The sequence below is a fragment of the Panthera pardus genome, unplaced genomic scaffold, assembly GCF_024362965.1.
Source record: "Panthera pardus isolate Hobbes unplaced genomic scaffold, ASM2436296v1 HiC_scaffold_27, whole genome shotgun sequence".
Taxonomy (NCBI): Eukaryota; Metazoa; Chordata; class Mammalia; order Carnivora; family Felidae; genus Panthera; species Panthera pardus.
Genome location: NW_026526843.1, coordinates 124,536,168 through 124,562,711, shown reverse-complemented (window position 1 = coordinate 124,562,711; position 26,544 = coordinate 124,536,168). Strand labels below are relative to the sequence as shown.

General features: G+C 45.7%; 1 protein-coding gene and 1 non-coding gene across 2 annotated transcripts in view; one reads left to right on the top strand and one right to left on the bottom strand.

Annotated features, from left to right (window-relative positions):
• Positions 1-26,544, bottom strand: part of LOC128773791 (translation initiation factor IF-2-like) — a 189,549-nt gene that overhangs the window by 25,196 nt on the left and 137,809 nt on the right. The window lies entirely within an intron of this gene.
• LOC128774057 (U6 spliceosomal RNA) lies at positions 25,266-25,370 on the top strand. Its single transcript, XR_008418522.1, has one exon. It is a non-coding gene; the product is annotated as a U6 spliceosomal RNA (small nuclear RNA).

The following is a 26,544-nucleotide window of genomic DNA, read 5'->3' as shown; positions in this document are numbered from 1 at the left end:
GACTGAGCCGAAGTCGGATGCTTAACTGACTGAGCCACCCAGGCGCCCCCGTATTGTGCTTTTTAAAACATATGAAAGGAAAATGTACGACAACAGTAGAAGAAGTCGGGGATGGAAGAGGAATGGAAGTAACTGTTGTTCGGTCCCCACATCCGTGATGTGGTACGATGTGCAAATGCAGACTGCGCGAAATTAGTGGTAATGTGCCGCCGAAGAGAGCACCAGACTCTGCCAAATTCAAGACGGATACTGCAAGCATTAGAACATTACTCTAAAAATTAAAACTGAAGTATAGCTAATGAGCTCATAGCAGAATCATGCAAAAAAAATTCTCAATTTATGCAAACATATGCAGGAACAGAGGAAAACAGAAACACAGAACGGCACAAACAGAAAACAAAAAGCCAGTGGTAAATGGTATAACCATTCTGATTAAAAGGCTGATTGTTGGACTGGATACAAAATCAAGATCAAACCACGCTGTCGTAATAAAACTGGTTTGGAGAAGTATACATTCTGTCTATGAATATATGTATGCATGTATGTATATATATTATAGTTGGCCATATATTATCGATATATATTATCTTTTGTTTTTAATGTTTATTTTTGAGACAGAGAGAGAGAGAGAGAGACAGGGAGAGAGAGAGAGGAGGAGGGAAAGAGAGAGAGAGAGAGAAAGAGCATGCGAACGTGAGCAGGGGAGGAGCAGAGAGAGGGAGACACAGAATTCGAAGCAGGTTCCAGGCTCTGAGCCGTCAGCACAGAGCCCGACAGGGAGCTTGAACTTATGAACCGCGAGATCATGACCTGAGTTGAAGTCCGACACTTAACCGATCAAGCCACCCAGGCACGCAGCCATATACTGTCTTTGAATATATGTATTCTGTTCAGTTGAGCATTCTCCTTTGTGATTTCTCCCACCTCTTAACTGCTTCCTGAGTCTGAGGAGGACATGCTAGGGTGAAGAAAACATGTTATATGGATGATTCCTGGACACCAAGATCACTCTGCTTTAAGAAAGCAATTCACGAAGGAAGGTAACGACACAGTGACCCCGGTCTGTCGGAGTCTGACTGTAGAGAGCCCAGACCACCAGACTCCGTAAGAAGCCTGAGCATCAACACGCTGAGGGCACATTCAGCTGTTCAATGAAGACACACACCCCAAAAGGGTTAAGGAATGTAATAGTGAGAAATCACAACCTCTGCTCTTGAAGACAAGCCCAAGCTGAAGAAACACTTTGATCAGGGCGGCCAACTTGGGGCAATGGGGCAGACGGGTGCCTGGGAGCTTCCACACGGGACTGGTCCTGTTCCCCTCTCTCCAACAGGTGTTGATCTGTGATCCCAGCAAATTTATCTAAGAGTCTGTTTCATGAGAACAACCTTCTTAAGACAATAGCTGCAACGGCACGTGGTTACAATATCTCACACACAACTGGCCCGTCCTGGGGCGCCTGGGTGGCTCAGTCGGTTGAGCGTTCCGACTCCGGCTCGGGTCACGATCTCGCGGTTCGTGGGTTCAGGCCCCGCGTCGGGTTCTGTGCCGACAGCTCGGTGCCCGGAGCCTGCTTCTGATTCTGTGTCTCCCTCTCTCTCTGCCCTCTCCTCTGTTCGTGCTCTGCCTCTCTCAAAAATAAATAAATAAACATCAAAAAAAAAAAAAAAAAAAAAAAAAGTGCCCTGTCCCATCAAGTGAAAGTATCATGAATGCTACTAATGCTTCGTTTTTAGCATGTTACTAAAACCAGAGAATTTTATGTTTAAAATAATAGCATGTTTAAAATCAGAGAAAACAATGTTTTGTATCTTTGATGAAAAAGTGCACACGCCAGGCATTTCAATAAGGTATGCACTGGTATATGTTACGTAAATGTTACACGTAGAGAAACACACAGAAACTCCCCAGAGTACTTATGATGAAATGTTCTTGATGTCCTCTATCATTTGTGTACTTGAGGCTTCTCTGTTTACTACCCTCCCCTTTCCTGAACCTGAGCTTAAAAGTTGGGAGACCTATCTAGCCACGGCCACAGGCGGGAAATTCCAGGGCCACAGAGCAGAGGCGAGCCCACCTTTTCTGTAAACGGCCAAACAGTAAGTGACTTGAAGCCTAGCCATACTCTTGTTGCCTCTACTGAGCTGGATCCTGACACTCCGAAGCAGGAATTGACAAAGTACAAAGACACAGGTGTGGGGCTGTTTGGGTCGGCCTACGGGCGGTGGCTTGCCCACCCCGGCCTCGGCACACAACCACGCCGGGGTTTAGTAAGCTGTGCACTCGTAACTCTTCACTGCATTTAAACAGACAACCCACTCGTCTGGTCAGGGTGACCAGACAGCACGCAGAGAAAGAAGTTCTTTATTCCAGAAGCAAAGCAGGTCTGTGCTTTGTGACAGAGAACGACCACAGGGAAGGGGAAAGAGCAGGAGTGTGCTGTGGACGGGAGCACGAGTCTCCGGTCCCCAGGGGCCATTCACACAGCTGCCACCAGGGATCACTGGGACAGCCGAGCAAATGTCACATCACATCGACGTGCAGATTTCAGGACCCGAGTGCTGAAATTTTCAAACTTCCCAATTCTTTCATGGATCACAGAAGTGGGCAATTAAACAGAACAATCTAATCAGTTTGGGAACGCAATCTTTATTTTGCCTTTGAAAATGATTGTATTTAGGGGCGTCTGGGTGGTTCAGTCAGTTGAGCGTCCAACTTCAGCTCAGGTCGTGATCTCACAGTTGGGGAGTTCGAGCCCCGCGTCAGGCTCTGTGCTGACAGCTGGGAGCCTGGAGCCTGCTTCGGATTCTGTGTCTCCGCCCCTCCCCCGCTCACGCTCTCTCACTCTCAAAATTAAACATTTAAAAAAATAATAAAAAATGAAATAAGAAAATATTATATTTAAATACACTTCTGTTTTTAGAGTAGTTTTACGTTCAGAGCAAAATTGAGCAGAAGGTAGAGATTTCTCAAATACCCCCTGCCCTCACTCCCCCACTGCCAACACCCCCCACCAGAGGGGACATTAGTTACCATGGATGAACCTACGCGGACACGTCATTGTCACCCAGAGCGCACAGTTTACGTCAGGGCTCACTCTTGCTGCGGTGTGTTCTGTGGACTGAAGCACACGTACAACGACACGTGTCCATCATCACAGCGTCCCTAAACAGTCCTCTGTGCTCTGCCCTTCCCCTCTTCCTCCTCCAACCCCTGGCAACCACTGGTGTTTTTGCTGTTTCCTTTTCCAGAAGGTCACAGAATTGGAGTCCTACAGCACATAGCCTTTTCTGATGGGCTTTTTCGCTTTGTGATGGGCATTTAAGGTGCTTCCCTATCTTTTCACGGCCTGACAGCTCGTTTGTCCTCAGCACCGAATAGAATTCCACCGTCTGGACGGAGCACGGCTTATGTATCCATCCACCTACCGAAGGCCATCTCATCTTGGTTGCTTCCGAGCTTCCGACTTTTGGCAACGATGAATAAAGCTGCCATAAACATCGTGTGCGGGCTTCGGTATGGATAGAAGTTTTCAACTCTACTGGGTAAATTTTATGGTTTTAAATGCCATTAAAATTATGGAAGTAGTGTATGCTCACGGGAGAGATTTTAAGAGGTTTTCAAAGACAGGCAATTCTGCACCCGCCCCCCCCCCCCCAGGGCCATCTGCCCCAGGGGCAATGTCCAGAAATATTACTGGTTGTCACAATGTCACAAGTGGGGTGTGTGTGTGTGTGGGGGGGGGTGCTCCTAGCATTTAATCGGTAGAGACCAGGGATACTGCTCAACACCTACAACACAAAAGACCTCTCCCCCACAAGAAAAGACTTTCCAGTCACAAACGTCAACAGAGCCAAGGTTGAGCAATCTTGATACAAAGGTAAAAGGTCAAAAGTCTTCTAAGTCACTCTGAGTTCCCGGCTTTCAGTGTATAGTAAGCTTCTTCTGTGTGTTCTGGCTTTTTTTTTTTTTTTTTTAATGTTGTATTTATTTATATTGAGAGAGAGAGAGAGAGAGAGAGAGAGGAGAGAGAGAGAGAGAATCCCAAGCTGGCTCCGCACTGTCAGCGCAGGGCCCGATGCGAGGCTTGAACTCACAAACTGCGAGATCATACCCTGAGCAGAAATCAAGAGTCGGATGCTCAACCGACAGAGCCACCCAGGTGTCCCGTGTGTGTTCTGATGTTTAACATAAATATAGTTTTCAAAGTAGAATCTTTCAATTTAGTGATGAAGGCACATGTCAGCTGTGTCCATCATTAAAATTCCTTTTTTATGTTTATTTATTTTGAGAGAGAAGGAGAGACAGAGAAAGGGAGGGGCAGAGAGAGAGGGAGTGAGAGAATCCCAAGCAGGCTTCATGCCGTCAGCACAGAGCCTGACACGGGTCTCAAACTCACGAACCGTGAGATCGTGTCCTGAGCAGAAATCAAGAGTCAGACACTTAACCGACTAAGCCACCCAGGCGCCCCATCACTTACAATGATTTGGATGGAAGGGAGGTAGGAATTTATTTTGCACGATGAAAATAAATAGGAATTTGCAATGGATAACACCATTTATTGAAGGGATGTCTTCCGGACTCACCGAATCATCAATTTGCTTATACACGAGGCGCTCGTTACATGCGGTTCATTCGGCTAATCTTTAATACTCTGAGGTGGTCAGAAATAGATTTCGTCATTTACACCGTACCTACGAGCAACTGTGCTCAACTCGTTTTGGGATTTTCTAGATGTTATTTTTTTTCCAACCGACTCCCATCAGACTCTGCCACCGTCAGTCTCTATCAGGTGACTAGAACGTGGTGGCTGGGACAAGAGTGAGCCGTTGGCGGGCCCTGCGTTTTGCTCACATGTGCATCTCGTTATGCAAAATCCAGACCGACCCGAGTGTTCCATCAACACTGAATATCTTATTTAGAGAGATCATTCATTTAGAGATGAGAGGTCATTCCTCTGACCAAGAAAGCGGCAGAGTGTGTGGTCAGCTGGCAGTATGGAAAAAGAATTTCCCTTCCGATGCACGGAGTTTCATTCTTCAGCAGTAGAAGCCATGTCGTTGCTACATCCCCTAATTCCTGTTAAAGTTCTTACTCTGTTGGTCAGTCTGTCTTTAAGAGGTAATGCTCCCCTTATCCCATCACTGGTACCGAATACTGGCAAGGTCAGAGGCAGCAATAATCACTATTATAAATGATTGTACAAGCAAGTGAAACAGGTACGATGCAGGGTGCCTGGGTGGCTCAGTCGGTTAAGCATCCGACTTCAGCTCAGATCACGATCTCCCGGTTTGTGAGTTCAAGCCCCGCATCAGGCTCCGCGTTGACAGTGCAGAGGCTGCTTGGGATTCCCTCTCTCTCCCTCTCTCTCTGCCCTGCCCACCCCCCTCCCCCAAATAAAATAAAATTTAAAAAATATATGCATACGTACAATGCACCTTAAAAGTATGTATTCTTCCATCAAGCCCAATTTCATGTCTACAGCTACTGAGTATGACTATTTTCCCATTCACAAGACGAATGCCGCAACCTCTGTTGGAACTGCAACCCCTCGATCTACTTCGGGACATTTCCTTTGCGACTGACGCCGCTCACCTAATCACACTGCAGGTGTGGGCGCCACTCGGTCAGTCCCGGAAGACTGGGACCTAAAAGGACACACAGCTTGGCTCTCTTGGACACGAGGACCAAGCCATTACATCCTCTTCCTTGATGTCATGTGGCTGAATTGCGACGACACCCGTCTAGTCCTGTGTGTGATGCCTACAAATGACAGCTTGTAGCACACCATCATTTGGAGAAACACACTTCAGGCACTTCGCCTGAAGTGTGACCAAGAACCTTACCACCTAATGACATCCACTCTCCCCATGATGCCGCACTCTGACCTAAGTCGTGTGGGGCAGGCAGGCAGTGCTGACCTCTGCCAGTGAACGACACAGGACACTGAAGGAGACCAGACCTCAGGGCCACAGGAGGGCCAGGCATTACATCTGTCGAGTAGAGTCGTGTTCTCCGGGGCGTTTGGCTGGCTCAGTTGTAGAACATGCAAATCTTAATCTTGGGGTCGTGAGCTTGAGCCCGACATTGGGCACAGAGATTAAAATAAAAAGAAGGGGCACCTGGGTGGCTCAGTCAGTTAAGTTTCTGACTTTGGCTCAGGTCATGATCTCACGGTTTGTGAGTTCGAGCCCCGTGTCGGGCTCTGTGCCGACAGCTCGGAGCCTGGAGCCTGCTTTGGATTCTGTGTCTCCCTCTCTCTCTGCCTCTCCCCTGGTCATACTCTGTCTCTCTCTCAAAAACAAACATTAAAAAAAAATGTTTTAATTAAAAAACAAAAGGAGGGGTTGTGCCTGGGTGGCTCAGTCAATTAAGCGTCTGACTTCGGCTCAGGTCATGACCTCATTGCTCGTGAGTTGGAGCCCCGTGCCAGGCTCTATGCTGACGGCTCAGGGCCTGGAACTTGTTCGGATTCTCTGTCTCCCCCTCTGGCTCTCTGTCCCTCCCCAACTCATGCACGCACACTCCCTCTCTCTCCTCCCCTCTCTCAAAACAAACATAAACAAAATTTTTTACATGAATAAAAATAAAAATAGATTAAAAAAAAAAAGACGAGTCGTGTTTTCCCACAGTTTGAAAGGGTGACTAAGGGTGCCTGGCTGGCTCAGTCAGTAGAGCACAATCCCCTTGATCACGGTGGTCATGGGTATGAGCCCCATGTTGAGTGTAGAGATTACTTAAACATTAAAACCTTAAAAAAATATATGGAATAAATAAAAGGGCAACCAGGGGTGCCTGGGTGGCTCAGTCAGTTGAGCATCCGACTTCAGCTCAGGTCACGATCTCACGGTTCACGAGTTCAAGCCCCACACCGGGCTTGTTGCCGTCAGCCTGTCGGGGCAGAACCCTCTTCAGATCCTCTGCCCCCCATCTGCCCCTTCCCCGCTTGCACTCTCTCTAAAACAAATAAAGATTAAAAACAAATAAATAAAAGGGCGACTGAATCTTGAGACAGAAAAAAAGACAAACGATTTCGCAACTTCTAAACTTTCTGTGAGTCAAAGAGCTCAGGTGTCGGGCAATCAGAATCCCCAGGTTCCCGAGGGCTTCTGATGGTCCCACTGATGGTCTAAGCTGGGAGGCTGACGTCACATCCCACAGAGGCACCTCATGCTGCCCAATGAGGAACACGCAGGCCAAAGAGTCCATGTGTGGTGCGGAGGGAAACACACGGCATTTGGGTGAAGCGTCCCAGGGTGCATGAGTTCAGCGTTCAGCATGGTGCTGTCCCCCACACTGTCACCATCTCCCAATATTTCAGAGACTTTGTAAATGCACTGCCAGGAAGGGGGAGAACCAGGCCATTTGGCCCTAAACCCTAACGCCCTCCCCTTTCCCCACAAGTCTGTCTCCAGTGGGCACTTTTAAGGGATTCTTTTTTTTTTTTTTTCTTTAATGTTTATTTACTTTTGAGAAAGAGAGACAGAGTTCAAGTGGCGGGGAGAGGCAGAGAGAGACAGAGAGAGACGGAGACACAGAATCCGAAGCCGGCTCCAGGCTCCGAGCTGTCGGCACAGAGCCCGATGCAGGACTCGAACCCATGGACCACGGGGGCATGACCTGAGCTAAAGTCTGAGGCTTACCGACTGAGCCTCCCAGGCGCCCCGAAGGGATTCTTAAAAATAAAAGATACAGAGCCCAGCAGTTCTTGTATCAATCTGCATTTTCCTTGAAGGTCAAAGTCTTCCCTAAATTATGCTTGCCCATCTCTGTCACACTGTACTTATATACTTAGGGCCGGCCTGAGCTGGCTTTCTCTTTTCTGAATTGCAGTGTGGCCTTTTCCCAGAAATTACACTCAGTGCTGGGAAAGGGTAGCGTCTCCTTCACCAGACAATCTGGCACTCTGGGAGAAGCATCACGGCCCTGGAGTGAGGCCGACTGTGTGTGGCTAAATCCCAGAAGCCCCCACCGAAGCTGGTGAATAACTCAATCTCCCCGCCCCCCAAAATGAGCACAGCACACGACAGTTAGACGGCACAGGTACACATATTCGAACACACGTAAAGCCAGACGCGGAGGGCATATCGCAAACGAAGTTATGATTATAACCACGGAACAGCAATAGATCCAAACCCTGGCCACTGGGATGCTGCTATGTTCCTTTTGTTCTGTTGCTCATTTTCTCAGGCTTTTAAAGAAAAAAAATATATATAAGAACCTAAAAATAATAATAAAAATAAAACAAGATGAACCTTATGTGTATTTTGCCACAATTAGAACTTTTAAATAAATAAAAAATAAAAAGTTAAGATGAACCTATAAACATTTATCCCCCTCCCTGCTCCAAAGGAATAAATTTCGAGAAGCTTCTTAACAGGGAGTAAAATAGTCATGCAAATAAAAGTGTGAGTGAATCAAGTTTTCATTTCAACTGGGACATAATCCCATTTATCTGTCGTTTTCTTATTTTTTAATGTTTATTTATTTTTGAGAGAGAGAGAGAGAGCGTGAGCAAGGGAGGGGTAGAGAGAGAGAGAGGGAGACACAGAATCTGAAACAGGCTCCAGGCTCCAAGGTGTGAGCACAGAGCCCAATGTGGGGCTCAAACCCATAAGCGGCAAGATCATGACCTGAGCCGAAGCTGGACACTTAACTGACTAAGTAACCGGGCTCCCCACCTGTGGTTTTCTTAAAAGGAAACTTATTACTTTGTTCTTAAGTAACTGAACTTTAAAAACTGAACTTTATTTATTTATTTTGAGAGAGACAGAGAAAGCACGAGCAGGGGGAGAAGGACAGAGAGAGAGGGAGCACAGGCAGCACAGAGCCTAATGTGGGGCCTGAACTCACAAACCCTGAGATCATGACCTGAGCCGAAATCGAGAGTCGGACGCTTAACTGACTGAGCCACCCAGGCGCCCCTCAAATAACGGTGTTTTTAAATGAGCAAGTGTGTTTGAGAAAGGAAGTGAGAATAGAGTCAGATAAGAATACAAATTGGATCAGACTGAGTGTAGATAGTAAAATTCCAGAATAGCCTATTTAATATCTTCATGCTACACTCACCAAATGTTTTCATCTGCCTACCCTCTCTCTTTTATGGATACATTTTACCAGTCCAGTGGGCAAGACTTTTCTTTGTGCAAATATAATTTCGAACACAATTTCAGAAAGAGAAAATGCCAACACCCCCATTTCCTATAAAAACTAAATATAGGAAAAACAGAATTTCAGTGTATTTTCCAGTTTAAGCTTCGCCTGATTTCCTTTGAGCCTGTTCAAATTTCTCTCAGGTCCTAAGATCACGTTCATGGAGTACAAGAAATAATATGTGGATGGACAACAGGGCGTTATGCTAAGTGAAGTCAGACTGAGAAAGAAAATCCCATGTGATTTCACTTAATGTGGAATCTAATGAAACAACACAAACAAACAAGAAAAAGCAAAACCAGACCCAGAAATACAGAGAACAAAGTGACGGCTGCCAGCAGCCGGGGGTGGGGTGGGGGGGGGTGGTCAAAATGGGGGACAGATACGTTAGATACACAAGTATAAAGGTACCTGTGGTATGGCAGGTCGTGTCCCTTAGGAAGGTCTGGGGGTGACATTTCTAACAATCAGCTAAACTCTGAACAAAGGGCTGCCCTCAGATGGTACTCCGAAGGTTTCATTAAATGAACAAAGACGTTCACGGCGAAAACCAATGCTGCTGATTTCCGGTTGTGTGAATACAACTTTTCACAACGCCGTACGCAGCCCGCGCTGTAGAGAAACGCTCTTTGCAAAAAATGTTGAAAACGCCCTACAGCTCCAAGTATGACATTTACATGGTTTTATTGAAATATCACAGATTAAAAATAGAAGACTGCCTTTTAGTAGGGTACAGACCTTGTCCAAAAAAGCGTAGGAAAAAAGTAAGTGCGTTTTGAGAAATCCTCCTCAATGTGGTTCCTCCATTACTCAGAGATTTATCTCTTCTTCACTGGGAAGAAAGAATTCCTTAAAAGACAGGCCCAAGAAGCAACTTTTGGAACGGGGAATGGAAAAGGAAATGTATCCGAAAGGGGCGAGTCTCAATAGTCGGTTGGGGTTGGGGCGCCTGGCTGACTCAGTCAGTACAGCATGCGATGCTGTGAGTTCAGGGTTGTGAGTTCAAGTCCCACATTGGGTGTACAGATTACTTAAAAATAAAATATTAAAAAAACAAAAAAACCGGGTTGGGGTTTTACAGTCTGCAGGTCCGTGGGGCATTGGCAATAAGCATTGGATGTTCACATGTAAAAAGGAGACAGAAATGAGGTTTAGAACAGTGTGATTAATAAGGTGGACAGCACGACGTTCCTATAATGACCAGTGGAAAACCCCGTGCTACACGGGCACAGTCAACAGATGTAAATGTGCTTGTCTGACTTACGATTCTTTTTTTTTTTTTTTTTTTTAAGTTTATGTTTATTATAAGAGGGAGGGAGAGAGCACGTACAAGCAGGGAGAGGGGCGGAGAGAGACAGAGGAGAGAGAACATACCAAGGAGGCTGCGTGCTGTCAGCAAAAAACCCAACATGGGGCTCGGTCCCACCAACTGTGAGATCACGATCTGAGCAGAAATCAAGAGTTGAACGCTCAACTGACTGAGCCCCCCAGGCACCGCTGGCTTCTTACAATTCTAACCTGTTAGAGCAGAGGCTGGCAAACTTGTTCCCAAAGGGTCCAAGAGTAAATATTTTCAGCTTCGTGGGCCATATGGTCTCTGTTACAGTCACTCCACTCTACCTCTGTAGGGAGAAACAGTCAGGGACAAGACGCGAGTCCATGGGTGTAGCTGTGTTCCAACGAAACTTTAATTATGTACAGTAACACCTGAATTTCATAGAATTTTCACGTATCAGGACATTCTTCTTCTTTTGATATTTAAAAATGCAAAAACCACCCTTAGCTTGTTGACTGTACCGCAGTAGGGCTAAATTTAGCCTGTGGGCGTTCGCTAGCTCTTATGTTAGATAACATGAGTCATGGCTGGATGCCACTTCTATCGCATCTCGCAAAGATTACTTCAAAATGAACCTTCAGGAAAACAGTATGATAGCTCCCCCCAAAAAACTAAATATAGCATTACCATATGATCCAGCAATCCCACTTCTAGGTATATAAGAGAACTGAAAGAAGGAAGTCGAACGGACATTTGGACCCTAACGTTCGTATAGCAGCAACATTAGTCACAACGGCCAACAGCCAGAAACAAGCCACATGTCCACCGATGAACGAATGAATCAACAAAACATGTATGTGTTATATATACACACACACATATACACAAGAGGATTACTCAGCTTTTGAAAAGAATGAAATTCTGATACGTGCTACCCTGTGGGTGAACCCTGAGGACATTACGTTAAGTGAAATCAGCTGGACACGAAAGGACAAAGCCTGCAGGATCCCACTCATGTGAAACACCTACTTAGAGTAGTTAAAGACAGACGGAAGTAGAAGTGGGTAGCCTGGAGCTGGGGGATGGGCAGAAGGGAAAGGAATTATTGTCCCAAAAGGCAGAGAGTTTTAATTTGGGAGCACCCAGGTGGCTCAGCTGAGTAAACATTCGACTCCCGATTTTGGCTCAGGTCATGATCTTGAGGTTCATGGGATCGAGCCCCGAGTCAGGCTCTGCACTGACAGCCTAGAGCCTGCTTGGAATTTTCTCTCTCCCTCTCTCTCTGCCCCTCCCCTGCTCTTGTACAAGTGTACAAACTCTCTCTCTCTCAAAATAAACATTTGAAAAATTAATTTAGGCAGATGAAAAAGCTCTGGGAACGGATGGTGAATATGCTTAATGCCATTAAACTATATACTTAAACATGGCCAATATGGTAAGGTTTTAAAAATGTTTATTTTTGAGAGAGAGAGACACAGACAGACAGAGCAGGAGCAGAGGAGAGGTGGAGAGAGAATCCCAAGCAGGCTCTGCCCTGTCAGCCCAGAGCCTGATGTGGGGCTCGAACTCATGAACTGTGAGATCATGACCTGAGCCGAAACCAAGAGCTGGACCGACTGAACCACCCAGGCGCCCCAAAACGATAAATTTTATATTATGTATATTTAGACCACGTAAAACAAAACAAAACAAAAACTCGAAGAAAATGAATCTTTAATGCAAATGTATTTCTCCCAAACACCCTACTTGTTGATTAAAAAGCAACTGACATCAAAATGGTGATGAGGGTTAAAATGGACAACGGCCGATATATCTGGAAGCTAGCAACTGAGGAATAGGTAACCACTTTCTTTTCCCGAGCCACTTTCAAACCCTTCACCATGAAATACAAAATGGACTCAGTCATATTCAGATTCATAGGTGACACGTTCAGATACTTTCTGGTGGGGCAGAGCCACGGTCTAGAAACAACCTCAGAATCTTGGTCCCTTCTGAAATATCTGAACGTTAGTCAAACCTGGAAATTCTTAGTCCAGCTTCTGTCCTCAGAGAATTTAGCTACACGGTAACAGAATGACACATTTTGGTTAGTGAAATTCATATTAATCTTTGTGGCCAGGAAATGGGATGGAAGTTGTCGTTAAATCGAGATCATAAAAGCCATTCAAGGGGCGCCCGGGTGGCTCAGTCGGTTAAGTGTCCGACTTCAGCTCAGGTCATGATCTCACAGTTTGTGGGTTCGAGCCCCACGTCAGGCTCTGTGCTGACGGCTCGGAGCCTGGAGCCTGCTTCGGATTCTGCGTCTCCCTTTCTCTCTGCCCTTCTCCCACTCACGCTCTGCCCCTCTGTCTCTCTCAAAAACAAACATTAAAAAAAAGATCATAAAAGCCATTCAAAAAAAAAAAATTAACACACTGTGCCGTTATATGATGTTCACCACCGTACTTGTGGTTGTCAGCAAAACCTCACAGAAGCCTAAGAAAAATAACAGGTATTCAGATTTAATCTCGGTCACATCCTTTCTCCCCACGTCAGATGAAAACTACAAGGTCAGAATAAAAAGGACAAAAAGGAAATCTAGGCATAATTCTTAGTGGAAGCTGTTCCCCTTTAAAACAAAAAAGGAGTTAATAAGAAGATGGCATTCACAAACTTCTCTCAGAACGTTTCTAGATGGCAGGTTCACCCAATTCTGATCTCCTACGAGCCTGCGTACGTCTTTATGAAAACACAAGGGGTTATCAAATGCCTTTGGCACCTTAAGTTTCCGAAAGGGTCTTGCTGCCCTTGGGCCCCTCCCACGGACCGGGCAGGCCTGCGCTGCCATTCTCCTGCCCCGAGGAGTCACCAGGCCCCCAGCTCGAGACCCCACATGCATTTCTGGTCCTGGCCCTGCCCAAGCCACACCCATCCCACATGACCTGTCTACTTGGAGGGCACCCCGAACACGGCCTGTTCCCCTGCAACCCTCCACCCGCCCTCCCACTCAGGGAGGCGTCACTCCTGCAGCCTGCCGTCTCAATGAATGACACCTCCCTCCCACTCAGGGAACGACACCAGGCCCGACCCCTCCGGCCAGGACATCCGCTGAAGTGTCCCAAATCTGTGCTTTCCTTCCCGGCTTGACTGAGCTCTGCGAGTGGAAAGCAAGACTGCCTTCTGCCTGGGACCCACCTGGAGCCACACTACAGTCCCTTCCCCACCCAGCTGCCAGCCACCTGCAGGGGGAGTGCGGAGGCAGAGCAGGGCTTCAAGTCCAAAGCTGTCACCATTATTATGTCCCATAAGGAGCCGATGGCTGTTCCCTGTCCACGGCTCTGACCCCATCTCCCTGTCAGATGCTTGCTGCTATCACATCACGCTAGTCCGGCTGCCTTTTCACCTCTCACGTTCCCGGAGCTCGCTCCCACTGCCTGGCCTCTGCACGTGCTGTTCCCGAACTCTCCTCTGGCTCCCCCACCCTGTATCCCCCAGACTCCAACTCAACGGTTTCCTCTTTAAGAGGCCTTCTTACCTCTAACATGGGACCCCTTTCCTCCAAGTACCTTGGTCACATAACCCTGCTGATGCGCTTTGTGGCATGTATTATCAACTATCTTGTTTGTTTCTGCTTCTTGCCTGTCTAGGTCCACCAGGGTATCCACGACACTGAGCTCAAGGGGTGTCTAACTCAACATCTGTATCCACAAAGCTTAGAGTGTCCCTGACACAACAAGAAAACGTTGGATAGCTTAGGACATAACGATGAAAACAAAACAAAACAGAACAAAAAAACCCCTTCAGAATATAGGAAGATGTATTTAACACCCAAGCTCCACCGAAGGTTGCATTTTCCGTCTGGGTGACTCATGCACCATTTTCGGGACTTGCAGGGCTTTGTAATAAACATTAATGATAACCAGAAAGTAGGGGTAGAAATAGAACTTGTGTGATATCATATCCGTCTAAATGTATACAGTTCGGAGCAGATGGCAGTACATCCCCATGTTGCCTACATATGAATTTAACATCGTTACCGCATCCAACTTACAACCAAGTTAGTCCAACACATACGTCATTACTAGACTTCGCTCTTCGCTGCAAGGTCTAGCAATTAACAGATAAATGGCCCAGTTCTCGTAAAGGAGTCCCCTACTCCCAGCCGCTCTTGACTGAGCCTTCTCACTGCCCAGCAGGCACGGATTTACACGTGCACAACTAGTTGTTTACGGAAACGAAGTTGAATCCTCTATAGAACGGCTAAGTGGGAGTCGTTTCCACAAATGTCACGGGATTAGGTGCGGGCGGGGCAGCCAAGCCGACGGTGGCGATGTGGAGAGATGCCCACAACAGAATGCAATGTGCATGTGCAGCTAGGAGCTAGAAAGCCAGCAAAATGCACTGAGCGCTCTGGCTGGAATCTTCTGGGGGGCAAGTCCTGGCTGTGAATCCTCCTCACGGCAAGGGGAGGCCCACCCTCGAGGTACTGGGTACCTACAGATGACTGGTATTCACACGCTTTAGGTTAAAACAACAAAAGACGTCAGATGTGCATGCCTCATTTTTTAGGTTGCTCAGCTGATACTGACTTTTTGAATTAACATGACAATGCTCAGGTCAGTTTGGGGGGCAGGGGGACCACAGACAACTTCTGTCTTTTCACATAAAACTGTCCACGTTCTGAGTGATAAATATCCATTTATAATGTGCGTAAATCAAACAAGTTCTTTGTGCTGACGCCATGAAGTTCTAATGAGCTAACAGTGACGGTTCAGTTTTTGGAGTCCAGAGTAGACCCCAGGTTAAATGGCTGTAACATCGTGATGTGAAATTAATGCGGTAAAATCACAAATATTCCAGACATCCGTCCCCATCCTCTAAAGCCCTTTACAAAATGACGTATCTAAGTGCCTAATATATAATGTGGGTAAATTAAGACTATTTTCACTAAAACTAGTTTCTTAATATTAGAAAAGAATCCAATTTGAAATATGCAAATTCAAATTGAAACAAGTAAATGTTCAGGGAGCCTGGGTGGCTCAGTCGTTAAGCGTCCAACTTCAGCTCAGGTCATGATGTCACAGTGGGAGTTTGAGCCCCGCATCGGGCTCTGTGCTGACAGCTCAGAGCCTGGAGCCTGCTTCAGATACTGTGTCTCCCTCTCTCTCTGCCCCTCCCCTGCTCTGGCTCTGTCTCTCTCTCTCTCAAAAATGAATAAACTTTAAGCAAAATAAAAAAAATAAATAAAAGAAGTAAACTTTCCACTTTGTTGAGTATGTTAGCTTATAAAAATTCACTTCGTGGAAATTTTTTTCCCCTAAATGCAGCTATCTGCAGAGTAAAATATGTACCTGTGACATATGGTAAATTAAAAAGAACACCTAGGGGCGCCTGGGTGGCGCAGTCGGTTAAGCGTCCGACTTCAGCCAGGTCACGATCTCGCGGTCCGTGAGTTCGAGCCCCGCGTCGGGCTCTGGGCTGATGGCTCGGAGCCTGGAGCCTGTTTCCGATTCTGTGTCTCCCTCTCTCTCTGCCCCTCCCCCGTTCATGCTCTGTCTCTCTCTGTCCCAAAAATAAATAAAAAACGTTGGAAAAAAAAAAAAAAAAAAAAAGAACACCTAATGCTGACCTTTGATCTAGTCCCTCAGTCTCTGCCCACCCCACACCCCCCCCCCACCTTCAAAGAGCGACTCAAACCTCATTTCCTCCAAAGATGGTGAGGTCTAGCCTTCTTGACCCCAATAGGAATGGTTTGCTCAGTGCGTCCTCGGGCTCCGAGGGCACGAAACAACCTACTTCCATGTGCTCTGACGGGTTTGTTACATTCTGATGTGTCCTCCAGACCTAAGATCCGTAAACCTGTTTGCATTTCCCTATCTATTCCAGCGGCTCTCAACAGGGGGTGATGTTGTCCTCCCCTCCCCACCCCCGCCCCCCGCCCCCACCAGGAACACTGGGCAGTATCTGGTGACATTTTTGGTTGTTATAACTGTTGTGGGGAGCGTTAGTGGCCCCTGGTGGGTGCAGACCAGGAATGCTGCTCACCATCCCACAATCCCCCAGCACCAAGAACTACCCATCCCCGAAAGTCCATAATGCCCAGACTCCCAAACCCATTCTATCTCCTTATGTGAATGTATCTGTTCTTCCCGCGGCCAGTTTTCATGTTCTGTAACACGTGTGACCTTTTTTCTTGTTCCTATGTTGTCTGCAAGGCACCCTCACTCTGTGGGTGGGAACTCAATCTTCTTTGTATTTTTCCAGCATTCAAAGCCTCTTCACATGGTTACAGGCATCACTGCAGGAAGGCCAGCAGCCCAGAGAGTCTTCATCTTTCTATCTTCTAAAGCTATGGTCCTTAAAAGATCACCTTCGATGTATTTGTTTGCAACGAACAAATTTAACCGAGGACAACACTTACCATGTGCCACTCAAGTTTTATTAATTAGCGGGTCACACAATACCACTAACAACATACAGCAATTACTACAATAGATTTATATTTAGAGCATCTTCTTCACCAAGATGAAAACAGAACAAAACGAAACAAACAACCCAAGGATGGTCTGAGTCACAGAGATCTGTAAACCTGAACTTGTATTCCACCTAGAAGGCACTTTGCATGTGGACCCGCAGCATTCTGCTAGTGGAGACCAGTGTCCTCGATCAGAGCAGGCTTACTGGAGAGACTGAGAAAAATCAGACCAAAATGACCAGATTCACATGAACAGTCTCAGGATTTACGAGGCACCTATTTAAAATGCAGAGGGGCGCCTGGGTGGCGCAGTCGGTTAAGCGTCCGACTTCAGCCAGGTCACGATCTCGCGGTCCGTGGGTTCGAGCCCCGCGTCAGGCTCTGGGCTGATGGCTCAGAGCCTGGAGCCTGTTTCCGATTCTGTGTCTCCCTCTCTCTCTGCCCCTCCCCCGTTCATGCTCTGTCTCTCTCTGTCCCAAAAATAAATAAACGTTGAAAAAAAAAAATTTAAAAAAAATAAAAATAAAAAAATAAAATAAAATAAAATGCAGAAAACTGGGGCGCCCGGGTGGCTCAGTCGGTTGAGCATCCGACTTCGGCTCAGGTCACGCTCTTGTGGTCCGTGAGTCCGAGCCCCGCGTCAGGCTCTGGGCTGACGGCTCGGAGCCTGGAGCCTGCTTCCGATTCTGTGTCTCCCTCTCTCTCTGCCCCTCCCCTGCTCACGTCTCTCAAAAGTGAATAAACATTAAAAATTTTTGAAAAAACAAAATGCAGAAGACCAATCATTATTAACACGGCTTCATTGTAATGCCTGCCTCAAAAAGCAGTACCTGCCAGACAGCAAAAAACGAACCAATTTAGCCAAAAACGATTGGTCAAACTGAAACCAAATTTAAAATCTAATAGCTGCACCTCTGTATCCCCCACCGCAGCATTCCTACTGCATTTTAATGGCTCAATTACTCAAAACAGTGTCATATGGACAAAGTCCACATTTAAGTACTTGTCATCAACGTTCCTACCGCTACGTGCACATCAGGGTGTAAAAGTCGCCATAAATGTGAGGAAGTAATTCATCACCCACCGCAGCCTCGAGCGAGCGGCTGGGTCTAACTGCATTAATCTCTTCTTAATTTCTATGGGGCATAAACCTCAATTTAACGATACGATTTTCCCCGAATGGAAATTCAGCATGGCAGGTCAGGAGGGGCATTTAGAACCAATACACTGGGTAAAAATAATTATGATGATTTACAAAGCTCCCCAGAAAGCAAAAATACTATGAAAGGCTTAGAAATAATAAGTGTTCCATTTGCATACATTTTAACAGCGCTGCCACTGTAAGAAAACATAGTCTGAACTTTCCTTACTGGGTCAGAACATGCTATTAAAACAAAATCAGGGACTTATTAATCAGCTCACCTCATTCAACCTGCCATGATTACAAACCTCTCAGCAGTTTAAACGAGATCATGGTCAGGGAAAAGCATTATGTTGGCTAATTTCTACACAGACCCCAGGAGAAATCAATTTCGCTTTACAATTTTTCTAATTGGCCAAGGTACATTAAAAAGTGTGTGCGTGCACGCGCCTTTTTTTAACCGAGTACTGTTATATAACAGAAAATGGTGTTTTATGTATTCTCTGAAACAAACAAGAATTTAAATTTTTTTTTTTTTAACGTTTATTTATTTTTGAGACAGAGAGAGACAGAGCATGAATGGGGGAGGGTCAGAGAGAGGGAGACACAGAATCTGAAACAGGCTCCAGGCTCTGAGCTGTCAGCACAGAGCCCGACGCGGGGCTCGAACTCACGGACCGGACCGCGAGATCATGACCTGAGCCGAAGTTGGACGCTTAACCGACTGAGCCACCCAGGCGCCCCGAAACAAACAAGAATTTAAAAGAACATCAGTTTCTAATCACATGGCTGAGAACTATAAACCAGTAACTCAAGTACACTATAACAACATTTAAAAATAATACAAAGTTCAATACTTTTACTGTACTCTTCTTTGGTGACAGAGCTGTAATTGTTAGCATCTAACCTGTCTAATTTTTGAAAATTACAAAATGCGATATAAGTATGATTTCATAGGCTCTCATTTTTAGAATCCTATCCGATGTGTCACACATAGCACATATATATATATTTTTAAGTTTATTTTACTTACTTGGAGAGAGACAGAGAGAGATAGAGACAGAGAGAGAGCGAACACAAGCAGGGAAGGAAGGGGCGGAGACTGGGGGTGACAGAGCATCCGAAGCGGGTTCTGTGCTCTCTGCTGATGGCAGAGAGCCCAACGTAGGGCTCAAACTCACGAACTTCAAGATCATGACCTGAGCCGAAGTCGGACACTCAACTGACCGAGCCACCCAGGCACCGCAGCATGTATTTTTTACCCACTATAACGGAAGACTTTTTTGTCTGCTCTTTTCACTACTATCTAACATAGTTCCTGATATACACAGTAGGTGCTCAGTAAATACACACTGGTTAGTTGAATGTTTTACACCGAGATGAAGTGAACGGAAATGACGGAAGAAAGTAAGTGTTCATCAAGAGCTTAATGTGTCCACATATTATGCAATATGCTATGTGGCGGATGTGGGGGGAAGATTATAAAGACAGGAGACAAAGTCCTTTCCTGTGCAAGAAGCTCGTGTATACACAACACGCACTCAGGTGGAAACGGAACTCCCAACACTGCATTAGGTTATCTCTGACCCAGGACAGGAAAGGTAACAGAAACTCTTTCCCTTTCCTCTGGGGCACTCCATTTACTCCTCATAACATGAGCTAGATCATATTCCCATTTCGTGGACAAAGAAAGAGGTCTCTGGTCACCTGGCGAAAACTCAAGAGTTACTGGTGGGCAAGAGAGAGAGTACGTACAACTGGGCTTCAAACGATGGGAGAGAGATGTCCTTTGTAGAGGTCTTTCTGTAAACTACCTATGGCTTGGTGTCCTGTGGTCTAGAATTCCGCATGTAACGCGTGGTTGTTTTAGTAATGCCACCTTCACTAGAGCGGGCAGGGACTAGAGTGGAGTCAGCTCATCTATAGTTACCTGTTTCTGTTCATCCTTTGAGAACAGGACACCCGACTTTAGGTGGGCACATGGCCACACCCTCCCCCCAAAAGGATATGCTTTCCATGCGAATGGGTTTTGGCCAAAGGCTACGTAAGAAGTCAAACAGGAAGCTTCATGAATGCGTTCTTAAAATCACAGTGGCCAGGGGCGCCTGGGTGGCTCAGTTAAGTGTCTGACTTCGGCAGGCTGTGATCTTATAGTTCGTGGGTTCAAGCCCTGAGTTGGGCTCCGTGCTGACAGCTCAGAGCCTGGAGCCTGCTTCAGATTCTGTGTCTCCCTGTCTCTCTGCCTCTCTCCTGCTCGTGGTCTCTCTCTCTCAAAAATATACAAACATTAAAAGAAATTTAACATTTTCAGTGCCTCAAGAAACAAATACGACGTGCTACCCCATGTTGTCTTTTTTGTTTATTTTTTCCTGGATTTGGCACCTGATCTTAATTCCTTAGAGGGTGTCACACCATGTAAACAAAGCTTGAAAAAAGCGCCTTCATCGGAAGCAGCACGCCTGGGCTTAATCCTGGACTCTGAACTGGTACCACTTTCCATCCTCGTGGCCGATCATTCAGCGTGTTTGACACTCTTTCTGTTACGTGTGTGATGGGAAAGCCCACGTTCATCTCACAGGGGTGCCGTGCGGTAAGAAAAGCGATGTGGGCGGAGGACCTGGCTCGCTCTCGGCCTTGCTTTCTCGTGGCCAACGGGGACGTGGGCAGAGGGACGGTGAGGAGGCCACGCTTGGAAATGGCCCAACACTGAGCCCAACAAATCATCAAGTTGACTCAGTCCGAGTGTACGGAAAGCTTTTCAAAGCACAAGGTCTGGGATTTGATCGTTCACCGACAGCCTCCCCTTTCAAGAACTACTTTCTCCGCTCGTTACGGGAGAACTCTGGATCCAGACCTGCACCGGCCAAGAGAAATAGAAGGTGAGCTTACATCTAACTTTTTTTAAATGTTTATTTTCGAGAGCCAGAGAGCGAGAGAGAGAACGCACAGGCGCAAGCAGGGGAGGGGCAGAGAGAGCGGGAGACACAGAATCGGAAGCGGGCTCCGGGCTCCGAGCCATCAGCACAGAGCCTGATGCGGGGCTCGAACCCACGAACCGTGAGATCGTGACCTGAGCCGAAGTCGGACGCTCAACCGACTGAGCCACCCAGAAGTCCCTACAGTACACCTAACTTTAAGAGTTAAACATGCAAAGAGAGACCTGTGAAGTTAATTTTCATCACTATTTAAATTTCACCCAAAATGTATCCCAAATAGCATCATTTCAACGTGTGCTCCTTATCAAAAATTACTGAGATCTCCCATGTCCCTTTCTCCATCTCCAAAATCCTCAACCACCGGCTATTTTCTACTTATGGCGCATCTCAACTAGGAAACAAATTTTCACTGGGGATACATGACTGCTACTATAGCTCAGGAAATGCAGACTCACATATCCACGTGGTTCCCAACATACTTCAAAGTTTTCCAACAACTAAATCAAGTATCGGTGTTTAAACTTACGTCAATTAAAAGGAAAGAAAACGTTCAAGTCTGTCCTCAGTGACACTGACCACGCTTCAGGTACTCCATAACTCTGCGTGGCTAGGGGCCACCTTATTGGACAGAGCAGGTCAGCATGGCTAGTAAGAAGCCCGGGGCAGCTAGCCATGCTAATCAAATCCTTTGATCATGATCTGTAGGATCGAGGGAGATGGGGAGTTTCTAGGCCACTCGATTCCTCTCTAATTGGTCCACATGCAGCGTTTTAAATCATAGGCCCACAATTTTTTTTCTCTACCAATTCCAAAGAGATTAATAAAGTATCAAAGTTTAAAACTATCTCCTCCTAAAAATAGTCTGTTTCTTCTTGAAAATTCCTTTTCATATTACGAACTAATTTTCATAACTTTAGATAGATCCTGGAGCTTAGAGTCTCACGCTGGACTCTCCTATATATGAGGCCACATTTACGGCATGTGCCGTAAATCCAAATTATGTACTGAACTTCACAGATGAGATGGTACAAAAAAAAGACAAGACGTAAAATATCTTGTGGATCATTTTTTTATATGTATCACTTGTTGAAATGGATATAGAGTCAAATGGAATGCACTACTGCCTTATTACATATTAAATTATATATTGCAATATTAAGATATGTTGCAATATTAATTTCACTGGTTTCTTTCTACTTTGTGTTGTGGCTACTAGAAAGTGATATTTGTGGCTCACATTCTATTTCTACTGCACAGCACCAATCTCGATGGCTTCTATGGTGCCTGCAGGCTCTAACATGTTGACCGTCATTGCAAGATGAAAGCAGAGTCTTTTTAGGTCACATGATTCCTGTTTCAATTGTGACCACTGCAAATTTTTATTCCTTGACATCTTTTTTATTCCTCGACCAATTCGAAACACATTAATAATCACAAATTGGGGGTGCCTGGGTGGCTCAGTCAGTTGAGCGTCCAGCTCTTGATCTCAGCTCAAGTCACGATGTCACGGTTCATGAGTCTGAGAGCCCCGAGTCAGGCTCTATGCTGACAGCGTGGAGCCCGCTTGGGATTCTCTCTCTCTCCCTCTCTCTCTCTGCTCCTACCCCTCTCGTTCTATCACATAATAAATAAATGAAATTTAAAAAAACACACAAATTGTTCTAATTAAAGACTAGCATTCCCTTGGAAAAAAGCAATTTTCCGTCGGAAGCTATTTTTAATATAGCGAATTATTAGAATTTCCATCAGACACGTGAGCAAAGTGTTGGTGAAAGCCTATGGGTCCGAGAATGCCAAGGTCACAGTAGGCCAAGCACGTGGTGAGCAAACAGCCCAATGCTCACATCTGTGCACTTTATCCATTTTGATTTTGGATCGCCTAGCAGGTGGCACAGTGGGCTGTCTACTTCCAGGTCTCAGTTCCAGGTAAGGAAGGACCCAGCCTGGCTGCAGTTCCGTCATCTACAAAATGGGGATGAGACCACACAATACGGGCGTCCCACCCTCTGGCGCGTGGTCACAGGAGCACAAAGGCAGTGAAGCTACTAATGGGCTTTGTGTGTCAGCCAACAGTATAGCTCAAATCCCAGCGGGTCGCTGATCAGGAGTGGGTGACCCTGAACAAAACATCTCAGCCAGGACTACTGTTAGTTACTCTTGCTACTATCGTTACACTGAATCTCCTTTTAGGTCTGACATTCTGCCCCTTAACTGTCAGCAGTCACTTGAAGATTTAATTCAGCCCCGCCCATCACGGGCAGCGGAGAATCAACAGCTACACATCTCAAGCATCTAGCACTGAGGTAACTGCATGTATCTCATCCACGAAGACCAACTGGGCGCCTGGTGGCTCAGTCGGTTAAGCGTCCGACTTGGGCTCGGGTCATGATCTCACGGTTCGTGGGTTCGAGCCCCGCGTCGGGCTCCGTGCTGACAGCCCGGAGCCTGCTTCGGATTCCGTGTCTCCCTCTCTCTCTGCCCCTCCCTGCTCACACTCTGTCTCTCTCAAAAATAAACAAACATGAAAAAAAATTTTTTTAAGTCACTGACCTTGAGCCACATGTTGGAATAGAAGGTAGGACAGGGCCACTACCCCTGTTCCTGATTTCCTGAGTCCTACACACCGTAGAACAAAGAAAACTCCTACTCTGGGTAGTAAACCACACAGAGGAAATGGAATCTTGAGTCCCAAGGAAATGCCCAATATTAGAGAAATACAGCCATTTCTCCATGGATTATCTCATGTACTGCAACTCGGCAGGAAATGACTCATTGAAGCCCTGGCTAGCCTCTTACCTACTCAATGTACTTTTCAGCAAAAATATACAAACGCCACTAAGAAGCTACATCTGTTACGTTGCAAAAGGGCAGCTATCCCGCCCTGATGTTATCACAGCACTGCTTTGAATAAGGAACTTCAGAGTGATTTAGAAAACGATTTCTTCCGCGTCCTGAGCATATTATAAAACGGCTCAGGGCTTCAAAGGCAGCACAGAGCCTGTCACAAAATAGATACTCAATTAATTCATTTGCATAATAAGACATATGTCACACAAGTACACACACATGCACGCGTATACACACATCCCTGAGAAACACTGAACTTTGGCTAATGATAACTGGAAACAAATTGGCAAGTTTGCCAAAGTGTAATTACATTTCAACATTCTTTTATTGGCTAACCTAAGAATGTCTGCTTTTCCTACAGCTGTCATTCTATAAAAATACCGTCTTTTGATAAACACACTGGCAAATATGAGCTGAATTCACTTCTTTGTGATCTTCAAACACATGGACTCGCATTAACGGGGGGTCGTAACTGTGGCACTCGTGGACACCTTTAAGGAAAGGGATCAGACAGCTAACAACAGAAGCGCACCTGAACGTACGGTACCAGTGAATTCATTTGCTAACTTCCTTCTTGACATGCAGCCACAGTATGTTAATTCAGTTTGGCTCAAGACACTAATGTACCAGCAAATATCAGAAATGATCCATTTAGGGGCGTCTGGGTGGCTCCGTTGGTTGAGCCTCCGACTTCGGCTCAGGTCATGGTCTCGTGGCTCGTGGGTTCGAGCCCCGCGTCGGGCTCTGTGCTGACAGCTCAGAGTCTGGAGCCTGCTTTGGATTCTGTGTCTCCCTCTCTCTCTGCCCCACCCCTGCTTCCACTCTGTGTCTCTCTGTCTCTCAAAAATAAACGTTAAAAGCAACGTATTTAAAAAATAAAAAATAAAATGGCTTTTGTCCAATTCATAAAAAAATGCAAATGGCTGACAAACAAGATAAAATATCCCACCTCATTAGTAATCAAAGAAATGCAAAAATATACATATATAGAGAAAGATGCCGTGCATTCCCAGGTCAGTTGACCGCAATCATGCAAGCTGTTTGCCAGGGCTGTCCCCCACCCCCTTCCCAATACTATACAATTGGAACAACGTTTCAGGACAGCAAGTTGGTAATCGATCCCAAGAGCCCCACAACTCTATTTCCAGCAATCTATCCTAAAGCCCAAACTGGAAGCAATCTAAATCTCCCAACTACATGTGTTAAATAGATTACGGTGCATGAACTTGACGGGATAGATGCAGAAAAATATTTTCATTACATGTTGGTAGATGACCAAATGCTCACTCTGTAAGGTTAAGTGGAAGACAAACATTAGGAAGCTGACTCTACAGGGTGTTACACACGCACGTTTACAAACATTTGGAAAGAAATATACCAAAATACTGACAGGGAGAGAACTTCCGTGGGTGAGTTTAGAGGCGTTCATTTTCTTTCCATGCTATTTTTTTTTTCAACTTGCACGTCATTTTTAAAATCACCAAAGTTGGAACGATACAGAGAAGATTAGCATGGCCCCTGCGCAAGGATGACACGCAAATTCGTGAAGCGTTCCATATTTTTACAAAGGGCTAGTATCCAAAATCTATAAAGAGCTCATCAAACTCCACACCCGAAAAACAAATAACTCAGTGAAGAAATGGGCAGAAAACATGAATAGACACTTCTCTAAAGAAGACATCCGGATGGCCAACAGGCACATGAAAAGATGTTCAACGTCGCTCCTTATCAGGGAAATACAAATCAAAACCACACTCAGATAACACCTCACGCCAGTCAGAGTGGCCAAAATGAAGAAATCAGGAGACTATAGATGCTGGAGAGGATGTGGAGAAACAGGAACCCTCTTGCACTGTTGGTGGGAATGCAAATTGGTGCAGCCGCTCTGGAAAGCAGTGTGGAGGTTCCTCAGAAAATTAAAAATAGACCTACCCTATGACCCAGCAATAGCACTGCTAGGAATTTATCCAAGGGATACAGGAGTACTGATGCATAGGGGCACCTGTACCCCAATGTTTATAGCGGCACTCTCAACAATAGCCAAATTAAGGAAAGAGCCTAAATGTCCATCAACTGATGAATGGATAAAGAAATTGTGGTTTATATACACAATGGAATACTACGTGGCAATGAGAAAAAATGAAATATGGCCTTTTGTAGCAACATGGATGGAACTGGAGAGTGTGATGCTAAGTGAAATAAGCCATACAGAGAAAGACAGATACCATATGGTTTCACTCTTATGTGGATCCTGAGAAACATAACAGAAACCCATGGGGGAGGGGAAGGAAAAAAAAAAAAAAAAAAAAAAAGAGGTTAGAGTGGGAGAGAGCCAAAGCATAAGAGACTGTTAAAAACTGAGAACAAACTGAGGGTTGATGGGGGGTGGGAGGGAGGGCAGGGTGGGAGGGAGGGCAGGGTGGGTGATGGGAATTGAGGAGGGCACCTTTTGGGATGAGCACTGGGTGTTGTATGGAAACCAATTTGACAGTAAATTTCATATATTAAAAAATAAAAAAAATAAAAAAATAATAATAATAAAAAAATAAAAATAAAATAAAATAAAATCACCAAAGTTACCGAAAACCCTGGCAACAAAGAATTACTAGTTCCACATGTGGTGAGTATCAATAACATAACTAAGATAGCTGATGACCTATTTCTTTCTTTTCTAAGAACATCAATACGCTTTTCCTTCTATAGCGCGATGTGTTGGGGAAATGCTTTTCTTCTCTAG